A 12,103-nucleotide genomic window follows, 5' to 3' on the forward strand; every position below is an offset into this window, starting at 1 on the left:
GGACAGAAATTTTAATGAGCCTTGACCTAAGACTGTATTTAAAAAGCTAAAAAGACATTCTAAAATCCTAAGAATTAAAATACTTTAAGAAGACATTAACAACGAAGTATCCACTATAACAATTCCCTTGTAATAAGTGAAGCACTATACCAGAATAGCTGAACAAAAGGTTTTTAGATATTTTTTAGATATTCTAATGTTTTCTAAAGTTTTCCCTCATATATTTATTTTTTAATGTTTAGTTTAAAATGTAATTTTATTAAGATGTAAAATTTATTGATATGAAATTCCTGAAGTGTTTGATAAATAAAAACTAAAATGTTGTTGCCTTTACCAAAGACAAATTAAAAAAAAATTTAAGTAGAAAATAACATGTGAACTGAACCTTTTTATTTTATTTTAAAGTATCAACAATTTTAAAGGCAAGAAAACATAAAAGGAATACATTTGTGGTGGTAATGCAAAGTGGAAAAGCAACATTAGAGTTAAAAGCAGCCTATAAAAATAAAATAGAAACTTTTATTATACTCTGATGTTAAGGGAAGCAATCAGTATATGTATGACCTTTCGGGGAAGAATGAGAACAAAATTCAATGAAGCTTCACTTGTTCATGGATTTCCTGTCTCCATTCAAACCAGGCTGGCCCCTACCTTGAAAGAATTCGCAGTGGTATTATGATTTTGTGAAACACTAAAAACACAAGTCTAATGTATAATGACGATATTCCATTTTCATATTTCCTTTTTATAAATGAACAAATCACCTCTGTACATTATGTACTTTATTATATGTATAAAGGCAAGTTTGTATTATTACAGAATTTTGTATTCAGAACGAAGTGAATGTGTATATGTGTGCATACTTCAGTACCCATGCATCTTATTTAAATAAGTAACAAGGATTCACATATCTCATACATTTCAGGGTCAGGATGATAGTGAGTAGAATCAGGAACCTTAAAGTAGGCTGCATATATGGGAGATGATCACATAGAAACATGCAAAACTGGCATGGAAGAAAGCATGGTTCTATTAGGAGAAAAAAATGAAGGGGATACAAAGAAAATTATATTCTGACAAAAGAGGAGGGAATAAACAAATTGAGCAGATTTAGTGATTGTTATCATATCACCATCATACAAAGGTTTGATGAAGCAAAAGAGATGCCACTTGGAGATGACTTTAGTGAAAAAAAAATTATGTATGCAATATACTGAATGCTTCTCTTTGCTTAGTTAATCAATGTATTGGAACTGCTGATTTTTCACCATCATAGAATCCCACTTGAAAACTCTGAAAAGGAAGTAAACTCAATTACTTAAATACCCAGTTAAGTGTCATAACCTAACAATATGTCACTGGTAGTGACTCTATACTTGAGGCTTAGAACAAAGAGATAAAACAGATACCAATGGGGAAAAGAAGAAATTTGATGGTCTTATATCCTCTATCTCTTTGATACTTCCTTGAATATAATATTTCCCTCTGGTCCTCACTAATTCAATCTAATTCCCTTTTCTCCACTCCTACCTACTTCATTTATCTTAACTAACAAGCTTCAAATTTTCATCCAACTAACTAGTCACCACAACTTCTGTCTCCCTCTTTTACAACATTCAATCTAGTGTTCCTCTTTTCTCAAGAACACTTAATTCTTAGTTCCAGTATTCTCTGAAAGTAAGTAGCCCATAATTTTTTCCTTACAGTTGATTTTCTTAAATTGGTTGTAGGATAATTCACTAAATCTGATTTTGTGAAATAAAGAAAAATTCTTTCTGCATGGATTTTTTTTAACCTAAACCTGTATAGGAGGGGAATCTTCCTCTACCAAAGTATAACGGAAAAATTCTGCAACTAATAATCTTAAAGAAATGCCTGAGGGCACTGAGAGATTAAGTGACTTTCCCTGAGTCACAATGAAAGTCTGTGGTCAAATATGGGATTTAAATTCAATTTTTCCTATACCATATTGCTTTGCATGCATTTTATGAGCTGCTCTGTCTCCTAAGGGCATACTTGGACCTACATTTGTGCCCCTGTTGAAGAATGAACTCATGTTCATTTAAACTAAGGCCAAATAGAAATCAGTCAAATGGTACAAATTTCATTACAATTCCAAATCAATCTTGACAAATTTTATAACAGAAAAATCAGCAGTCCTGAATTATTAAATTTATTTAATTTACCTTTAAATGTCACTTCTAAGCGTTTGCTTTCCAAATCCAAATTTATACTGCACTATTCCGGTGTATGAGATGTGGAGTACTAAATGTTAATGAGCCAGTTTTGTAATTGAAAATTAACCTTAAGCATTAAAATGTGTTACATTCTAGAAAATAGAGAATGCAGCTAGGAAGTCCAAATTAATAAAGTATTACTATACTGAAAAGCCACTGGGCAGATAGTTTATGAATCTTGTTAATTAATATACAGTATTAGTTTAAGCAAAGCACAGGTAACTTCTTAACATTACTTCCTCAAACTGCAAATATATTATAAGTGTGAATTCAGCATGAAATGAAAACAAGTTATAAAAACAAAATTATATTTTAAATTCAATTTTAAGAATCACATTTTAAAAGTCCCCTCCCATTTACAAGCTTCAGTTTTTCCTTTAAAAAAAAAACTATTTTAATGGCATTTTCTTGATCATGGATAGATCTAGATCCGAAAGAGACCTCAGAAGCCATCTAGTCTAACATTTTCACTTTAGAGTCAAGGAAATTGAGGCCCAAAGAAGTTAAATGACTTGCCCTTGTCATACAGTCACATCACAGATGGGACTTGAATCAAAGTTTCCATTGTAGTACTGTGCTAGAGAAAAAAATGCAACTGATAGTTTATCATGTCCCACAGTAAAAGATAAATTTCTCATTTACTTTATTCATTTCCAGGTTATCCACCAGTTTCTTAAAGGTATTGGATCTTTTTTTTTTTTAAGTAGTAGAATAAAGTAGTTCATTGCTGGATTGCTTCCAGCAATCTACATTAAAGCTATGTCACCGCACTTACAGTAGTCTAGTTTAATATATGTTTGCCTCATTCAAGTGACTGTTGTTTTGTTTTGTTTTTTACTTTAAGGAAATTTTTTTTAATCATTAGGCTTATTAGCATTCCTGATAATTTGATCTAAATCAATCAATCTAATAGTAGATTTTGTGTGTGTGAGTTGCAACTAAATACTGAAGTAGCATTTTAATTTTTAAAACCTGGGAAATATTCTAACCTTGTTTCTTCTTGATTTCTTTCCTCAAGTTTCTGAAGCCTTCAAAAGCACGAAGTACAGTATTGGAAAGCCAAGCCAATGAAGGACAAATCAGACAGTAAAAAGTGAAAGTGACAAGAAGGTAATAATGAAACATGAGCTTGAAGACTTAAATAAGTTTTAAAAGATATCATCAAAGGACAATACACAGTAAAAGGCAATACATTTGGCATGAATAAAAAGTAAGAAGAAAAAAGAGAAGTCAATAAAATTTATAGCAGCTACTTAAAAGTTTACACTTAGCAGTTACTGGAAAAAACACGTATTTTAGCTGGTTCTCTTCCCCATCTTTCCCCCCAAACTGTGCCTTCTTCCTGCAATGCCTTCTTAAAAGATCTTTTGATAGAAACAGTAAAAGGCTATTTGAAAAGGTCTTAAAATTCAAAAAGTAATACATTTATACCAAAACAAAAAGAGAGCTAATACTGGAAAATAGCATACTATTTTAATACATTTTAATAAACCACACATAAACGTTAAAATCTATAGAAAGTGCATACCTAAAATTTCTAATGATATATTATGGCTAAATGTATATGTTTACTATAAAATAAGTAAAAAATTACAATCCTTGTATTTTACAATTATGACTCATAATGGTCAATTAAAGATGCTAAAGTAGACATTTCATCGCTTGTTAGAAACTAATAAACAAAATGACAAATCAGAAGCAATGGAAATGATGAGATGGAAAACAGTGCTTTCCACTAATAATACAGAAAATTTTTTAATATAAAAGTGCAGATGGGGAAGCTACAGAAATATAATTAATGTCCTAAATAAATTATTGAATATTTAATACATGAATGTACAAATATTTGTGTGATGGACAAAAAACAAAGACATGCTGTTATACTCTAATATAACACCACAAATTCTAAACATTTTTTGAGTACCATTGTTACTTAATAGCTAGAGAAGTGAAGTAGTAAGGAAAGACACTGGTAGGCTCAAAGCAGTCTTCTGACTTTTATTCCAAAAGTGTTAATTTTTTTTGCTTGTTTCAGTTTTGTTTTATAAATATGTTATCCACTGCTATAAAAAGAAGTATATATCTATCTTTGAAGAGGAAGCACAAAGAATAACTTCAGCTATAAGAAAGCAGTTTGGTAAATGAAAAAAAAAAGAAAAGTAAAATCAGTAGTAGAAAGAACAGTTTCAACTCTTTACCTAAAAACCAAAGTACTGTTTGCAGATGTATTTAAAAAAAATTCTTACACTGGAAGGGCATTTATAAGTTAGATATTCAAAATATTTGTGAACCTATTTAATTTACACATTAATATGTTAATATGCTGAAACATGTTTACATTTTAATTTCATACCAGTAATGAATCTAGTGTTTATAAATTCCTATAGCCTAAATAAGCATTATAGTGAGAACTGTCAAGAGACCAATGACACACAATGTAAAAAATGATTTTTTACACTAAAAAAAGTAGATGGAATTAACATATTCTTATTACCAGGTAACTTCTGGTTTATGCAGAGGACTTTTTACTTTTAAACTTTATCTAATCACTTTCACATGTTATATACATATAGATATGTATACAAATGTTTTTTTCATATCTGCATGAATATGTATATAATATATATTATAAAAAATTGGAGCAGTGTTTCAAATGAGTGTTTATAACTCTTCTTTTGAAAAGTTCATATTTTGACCGCATCAATAATGGTCATATAAAGTGGTGTGGGAATTACCTGTGACAAGCAATAATTTTGATATGGTCTCACTTTTTAAACAGTATTAATCATACATGTACTTTTACTGATACTAGTAGCTAACTCAGAACACCTAACTTTGGTCAGTTAAGACTATTTGGGTTTGATTCCTCTAAAAATTAATTTAATTCATACTACATCAATGTTTCATTACTCTTTTTCTGTGTTTTAAAATATGCAGTCCTACATATGTACAAAAATATTTATAGCTCTTTTTGTGGTGGCAAAGAATTGGAAATCAAGGGGATGCCCATCAATTGGGGAATGGCTAAACAAGTTATAGTATATGAATGTAAAGGAATACTATTGTACTATAAGAAATGAGGAGCAGACAAACTTCATAATAACCTGGGGAGACTTATATAAACTGATGCTGAGTGATGAGAGCAGAACCAGGAGAATTTTGTACACAATTACAGACACATCATATGTGTGACAACTAACTTTGACAGACTAGGCTCCTCTCAACAACGCAAGGTTAGAAAGCAACTCCAAAAGGCTCAAGATGGAAAGAGATATCCACATCCAGAGAAAGAACTACAGAGTCTAAATGCAGATAGAAGCAAACTACTTGCTCTCTTCTTTTTGTTTTGTTTCCTCTTTCTCATTGTTCACTCCATTGGTTATAATCCTTCTTTACAACCTGACTAATGTTTAATGTGAAGATATTTATAGAGCCTATATTTGATTGCATGTCACCATGGTGGGAGGGGGGACGAGAGTGAGGGGGAGAAAATTTGAAACTCAAGGTTTTGTGGAACTGAATGTTGTAAACTAAAAGTAAATAAATAAAATATGTAATCCTAAAGAATGGATATTACTCTAAGGAAGTGTGTCAAAATTCTTGCTCTTAAAGAGTACCTTTCATTGACTATCAGAATTATTACAATAGCTATTGATGTGAGGGATCATTTAGACCTACAATGAAGCAGAATCATGTGCACTAAAGTGCAGATTATAGTAAAAAAACCAAAAAAAATGTGAAGAACAAATTATTGCTGTGAAATAGTTTAAATAATTCTGAGAGAATAAACAAAGACCTTTAAAGGGACCTGCTGGAGGGGTGGTTTCTGATTCCCCTACAAGGCAGTATAAGTTGCATCACAGGCCTCTCAGAGTTGAAAGAGAAGGAAAAGTTGAGTTAAAAAAACAAACAGATCATAGCTAACCATTGATACAAACAAACAAATTCAACTTAGCTGTTATGGTAAGACAATTTAAAGATGTAATACTGAAAACTGGGAAAGGCAAACGTTTGCTGATAAAACTTACTTTACTTTATCATGATGAATGAAAAATATATTGATATACTGATAAACTTAAAAGCAGAATTATAGAAATTTCTAAATGGAAATGGAGTAGCACAGCATGGTTTTGTAACAAGCCACAAGTCTAGAATGGTTAAGAAATTTATTTAAGGTATAAATATCCTTCAATGGTTGGAAACTCACTTGATTTAAACCTCAGTAAAAACCTGTCGACTACATTCAAGGCTATACTTGGAAAAATGGACTGTTCATCAAAAGTGTACTATTTATTCATTATGATGTAGGGTTTCACGATGAATTAAAGGTGACTCAGAAGCTTAGGAATTCCATGCCAAATGATGTGAAACAGGTGAAGATATATATATATATATATATATACATATATATAAATTTAATTATTTTATTTTTTGCCAAGTTATTCACATGCCATTATGTATTAATGTGTTAATTACTCATATTATATTTTTCTCTTTAGATGGATAGGCATAATGTATATTTGGTGATGACTCTTTTATTTGTTATACTAATATATAAAACTTTAATATGACTTTACCAAAACTATTAGATGCAAATTTTTCTCTACTCATTTTTTTTCTCTTATCCTAGCTATATTGATTTCATGTAAAAGCCTTTTAATTTTATTTAATAAAAAGTGTCAATTTCCTTTTATTTCTTTTTTACAAAATAGATAATTATCGATCTCTTTTGTTGCTTGGATTTCTCCCTGTATTTTTCTCCTTCCCCCTTTCCATAAAGCCATTGCTTATAACAAAGTATTTAGAAAAGAAATCACATAAAACCTAAAAATAAACTGAAAAAATCTGACACGCTATGCTCTACACCCATTGTTGTTTTTTAAATCCTCTTTACATCCTCTGCAAAGGAGTGGAGGGAGGTGGTTTCTTATCTTCTTTGGGACGAAGCTTCTTTAATGTTTTGTACATTTATTTTCCTCTATTTTCTGGTGGCAGTTCTTTCTATTTCCATTATTGTTGTAATTGTACATATTGTTTCCCTGGCTCCCCTCACTTCACAGGAGTTCATAAAATCTTTTCCATGCTTCTCTATATTCATCATATTCATTGTTTCTTAAAGCACAATAATATTCCATTGTACTCATGTGCCATAATTTACCTAGCCATTCACTAATTAATGGACATTTACTTTGTTTCTAATTCTTTGCTATGACAAAAATTGCTGCTATAAAAATTTTAGTCCATTTGGAGTCTCTTTTTTGTCAAGGACCTCTTACCTGATCCTAGTGGTAGCAGTTTTGGATCAAAGGTATGAACATTTATTCACCCGATTGGTTTAATTCTAAATAGCTTTCCCTAATGGTTGTACTAATTCACAGTTCAATTACCAATGCATTAATTGATGTATCTCTTTCTACAGATTTCTATGAGAAAAAGACTGTTCTTATCTTTTGTCATCTTTGCTGATTTACTGGGTGTGAAATGAAACTTCAGGTCTGTTTTAATTTGCATTTTTCTTTAACATTATTAGTGATTTGTAAGATTCTTTCATTTAGCTGTTAATACTTTGCTGTTCTTCTTTAGAAAGAACTCTTTGTTCACATCACTTGACTTCTGTTCCTCCCTCTTTCAGCCAAACTGCTGCACTTATGACCCAGTCTTAGCAATTCAGCTTCTGACGTCATCATTCAACTAAAAGTCTCTCTCCAAAATTAGCACTGATTTCCTAATTGCCAAAACCAATGATCTTTTTTCTGATCTAATTCTTCTCCTTGAGAACAGGGACTATTTTTTGCCTTTCTTTGTATGCACAGTGCTTAGTACAGTGAGTAGACGAAGCCTAAAAAATGTTACTGACTAGATTTAACATTATAAAAAATAGTATATATGCACACATTATAAAAATATGAACAAAATATACAGTATGTAAATAATAAGGACTTGTACAGGTATAGTATTACATTGTGGGTAGAAATCTTGAATTTAAGTCATCCATCTCACACACACTACCTGTGTGACCACAGACAGATCAATTAAGTCTCAGTGCCCCATTAACATTTTTCTTGCTTTTTTTTTTTTTAAAGCAATCTGGGTTAAGTAACTTGCTCAAGGTTACACAGCCAGTTATTTCTGGGTGTGGTGCTGAGTGTCTGAGCCCGGGATTCGATCTTCAGGTCATTCTGACACTGGAGCCGGTGCTCTTACTCACTGTGCTACCTGGCCGCCCCTTGCTTTTTTTTTTTATTGGAAGGGGGAAGACAGGGCAATTGGAGTTACCCAGTGACTTGCCCAAGGTCACACAGTTAGCAAGTGTTAAGTGTCTGAGGCCGGATTTGAACTTAGGTCCTCCAAACTCCAGGGTCTGTGCTCTATTCACTGCACCACCTAGCTGCCCCCCCCATTAACTTTTATAAGGTAATAAATTAGTCAGATTCCATATATGCAACCTGTGGAGGAATTTTACATACTATTCTGATTATATTAAAGGTCTGCACTAACAGGTGGAGAAGCTGAAGTGGAGGTAACTGAGTAAAAAAAGATCCAAACCAAAAACTTCTGACTTTCACTTTAACAATGAGCATTCTCTACTCTAAATCACTACTGACTAGAGAAATGCACATCAAAAAAACTCTGAGGTTACCACTTCACGCCTAGGAGATTGGCTATCATGAAAAAATAGGAAAAAAATAAATGTTAGAGACGATGTGGGAAAATTGGAACACTAATGCATTATTGGTGGAGTTGTAAACTGATCGAACCATTCTGGAGAGCAATCTGGAACTATGCTCAAAGGACTATAAAATTATGAATACTCTGACCCAGTAATAACACTTCTAGATCTTTAACCCAAAGAGATCATAAAACAGGAAAAGGACCCACATATACAAAAATATTTATAGCAGCTCTTTGTGTAATGGTCAAGCATTGGAAATTGAAGGGATGCCCATCATTTGGGGAATGGCTGAACAAGTTGTGGTATATGAATGCAATGGAATACTATTGTCCTGTAAGAAATGATGAATAGGTCAACTTTAGAAAGACCTGGGAAGACTTATAGGAATTGATACTGAATGAGGGGAACAGAACCAGGGGAACATCATACACAGTAAGAGCAATATTGTGTTATGCAGTCATCACACAGTTAGTACTTTGATAGGCTTACCTCTTCTAAGCAATGCAAGCATCTAAGACAATTCCAAAAAACTCATGATGGAAAATGCTATCCATATCCAGAAAAAGAACTATGGAGTCTGAATGCAGATTGAAACATACTTTTTGCCCTCTCTTTCTCTTTCTTTTTTTTTCTTTCTTATTTCTTGTAGTTTCTTCCATTGGTTCTGATTCTTCTTTATAACATGACTAATGTGAAAATATGTTTAATATGAATGGACATGTAGAGCCTATTTAGGATTGTGCACTGTCTTAGGGTGGGGCAGAGGGAGGGATGGGGAGAAAATCTGGAACTCAAAATCTTATGGAAGTGAATGGTGAAAACTAGAACCATATAAATTAAATTTAAAATGTTTTAAAAAAAGAAATCACATTCATTCCCACAACCTCAACAAGTGTCTTTATATAAAATAATCTCAAACTTAAACCTACATCTTCAACAGGATAGTCAGTGGATAACTCAAAATGCAAGTTCCATTGACTCAATATAGCCAAAACAGAACTTATTAGCTTTCTCCTGAAATTCTATTCTTCCTTCTCACACCCCTGATTCTGTCAATAGAATAATTAGTAAGTAAAAAACCACAAGACTATCACAAAAGCAAAAAATAATCTTTCATTCTTCTCTCCCCTTCATCTCCTACATTCAGTTGCAGAATCCTGTCAATTCTGCCTCACAATATTCCTCAAGTCATTCCTCAAAATCATTCACATGTACCTCCCTTCCTGAACCCCCTTACTACTCCCAATGACATCAACTTCATTCAGGTTCTTAAGGCTCTCTACTGGATTTCTATAATAGCTTTCCAACTAGTGTGCCCACTTCTATTTTAACTTTAATATCATTTCCAGATTAATAATCCCAACACACAAAAGTGATCGTCACTCCCCAAAATTATTCAATCACTCAAAATTCTATTCCAAAATAAACCACACACACACACACACATTATCCAATCACTCCCTATTTCATCCCAACACATAAAACTGGTCAAGTCACTCCTCAAAATCATTTAACAATTATTCACTAAGAAAACAGCTCATACCACTTTCTACCATATGTTCAATCTAGCCAAACTTGACCATGTCCTGACATTTTACTACATTTTTGCCTTTGTCATGCCATTCCCTACACATGACATGACTATACCTCCCATTTAAATTTGCCAAATTCTATACAAACTTCAAGAACCAGACAAGAGGTTAAAAAAAAGTTAAAAAAAAAAAAAGCATTTTAGTAGATCTCAAACTCAACATGAGTCAACAGATTAACCAGGCAGTCAAAAAAACTACATTTTCTACTTAATAAACAAAAGCACAGTGTCCTATGTAGACTTTGCTCCTCTACACTTACTAACATTCAGTCTTTCCCTCTCTATAACTTTCCTGCTTCCCACAAATATAGCCATGTCCTCTCAACCCCAAAAGACCCTCTCTTGATCTACCCATTCCCTCCAGATGTTGTACTATATTTTGTCTCCCTTTCATGTCTAAACTCACTGAGAAAGCCATCTACATTTGGTGCCTGCACATCAGACCACAGGTTGAACTTTGTATTTGGTATAAGTACCATATTTTAAGAAAGGCATTATCAAGTTAAAGCATGTCCAAGATGGTAACAAGGATGGTAAAGATACTTGGAATCATACAATACAAGAATTAATTGAAGGAACTAGGGATGTATAATCCAGGAAGAGAGGGAATGATTTGTGCCTCAAAGTATGTCCTACCTCCTCTAGTATTACTCTCATATCATGATATTCTAGAGGGATTAAATAAAAGTTGTTGGTTTATTAACTGAATTATCGGTGGCATTTATTTACATTTCCTAAGATGATATTTGCATCTAATTTATGTTATAGGGATAGGTAGCATCCTGCTCTCAATCCACCAAGTGAAAATGCATTTAAAATGTACACTTTACTGTGCAATTTTTGTGATCACTTAGATCTTTGTAAAATTAAATAACAGCATTTGACTTTCTAACTTAGGATGGCAATGACTTACAAGTCATGTTCTCTGTTCTGGGTATTTAAAAGACTAAGTAACACTAGTCTTTATAATACTGTAATCACTACTCTATTTGCAATTATATTTCATTAATGGTAACTAATTATAATGTATCTTTCTTTATACTGCCACATTTAATCATCTATGATTAACATCTTTTAAGATGTTTATATCTTCAGTATATAATTTTATCTACAATGTTTCCTAATGAAAGCTGTGTAACTCCTTGTGCTAATTATTGCACTGATGGTACCTTTTCCACTCAGCATGCAACAGACCTAAGTGGAAGAACAATTTCTAATCATTTTGTTTAAATACTCCATTACCTGAATAACCTAATTTATATAAATTAAGCAAAAATGTCAAATAAACACTATGTCAAACATAATACTTCAGAATTGGAGGTTTGGTTGGTACAAGAATATATAAACATATACTCAGCGAGTTTATGTGGCAGTTTTAGGAATACTGAGTAAATACAGAATATTTGTAGAGATTTAGCTGATAAACATTCAATCACAAAGAAAAATTATCATTTTCCTCTTCTTCCTTTGTCCAACCAATTTTTCATAAAAAACATTGTGTTTCTCATTAAAAAGTATATGAGCTGTTGACAAAAGAGATAATTTTCATCAAGGGTGAACACATTCCTTGTTGGAAGAATTTTTTAAAAAAGAAAACGATAA

General features: G+C 32.2%; 1 protein-coding gene across 5 annotated transcripts in view; it reads right to left on the reverse strand.

Moving 5' to 3' along the window:
• The window catches only part of KIF21A (kinesin family member 21A), a 185,551-nt gene that overhangs the window by 71,787 nt on the left and 101,661 nt on the right, over positions 1-12,103 (reverse strand). The gene's annotated exons all lie outside the window — the stretch shown is intronic.

This window comes from Petaurus breviceps, unplaced genomic scaffold (genome assembly GCF_028583685.1).
Source record: "Petaurus breviceps papuanus isolate PSGF00001 unplaced genomic scaffold, PetGlider_PUasm1.0 216, whole genome shotgun sequence".
NCBI classification, from domain to species: domain Eukaryota; kingdom Metazoa; phylum Chordata; class Mammalia; order Diprotodontia; family Petauridae; genus Petaurus; species Petaurus breviceps.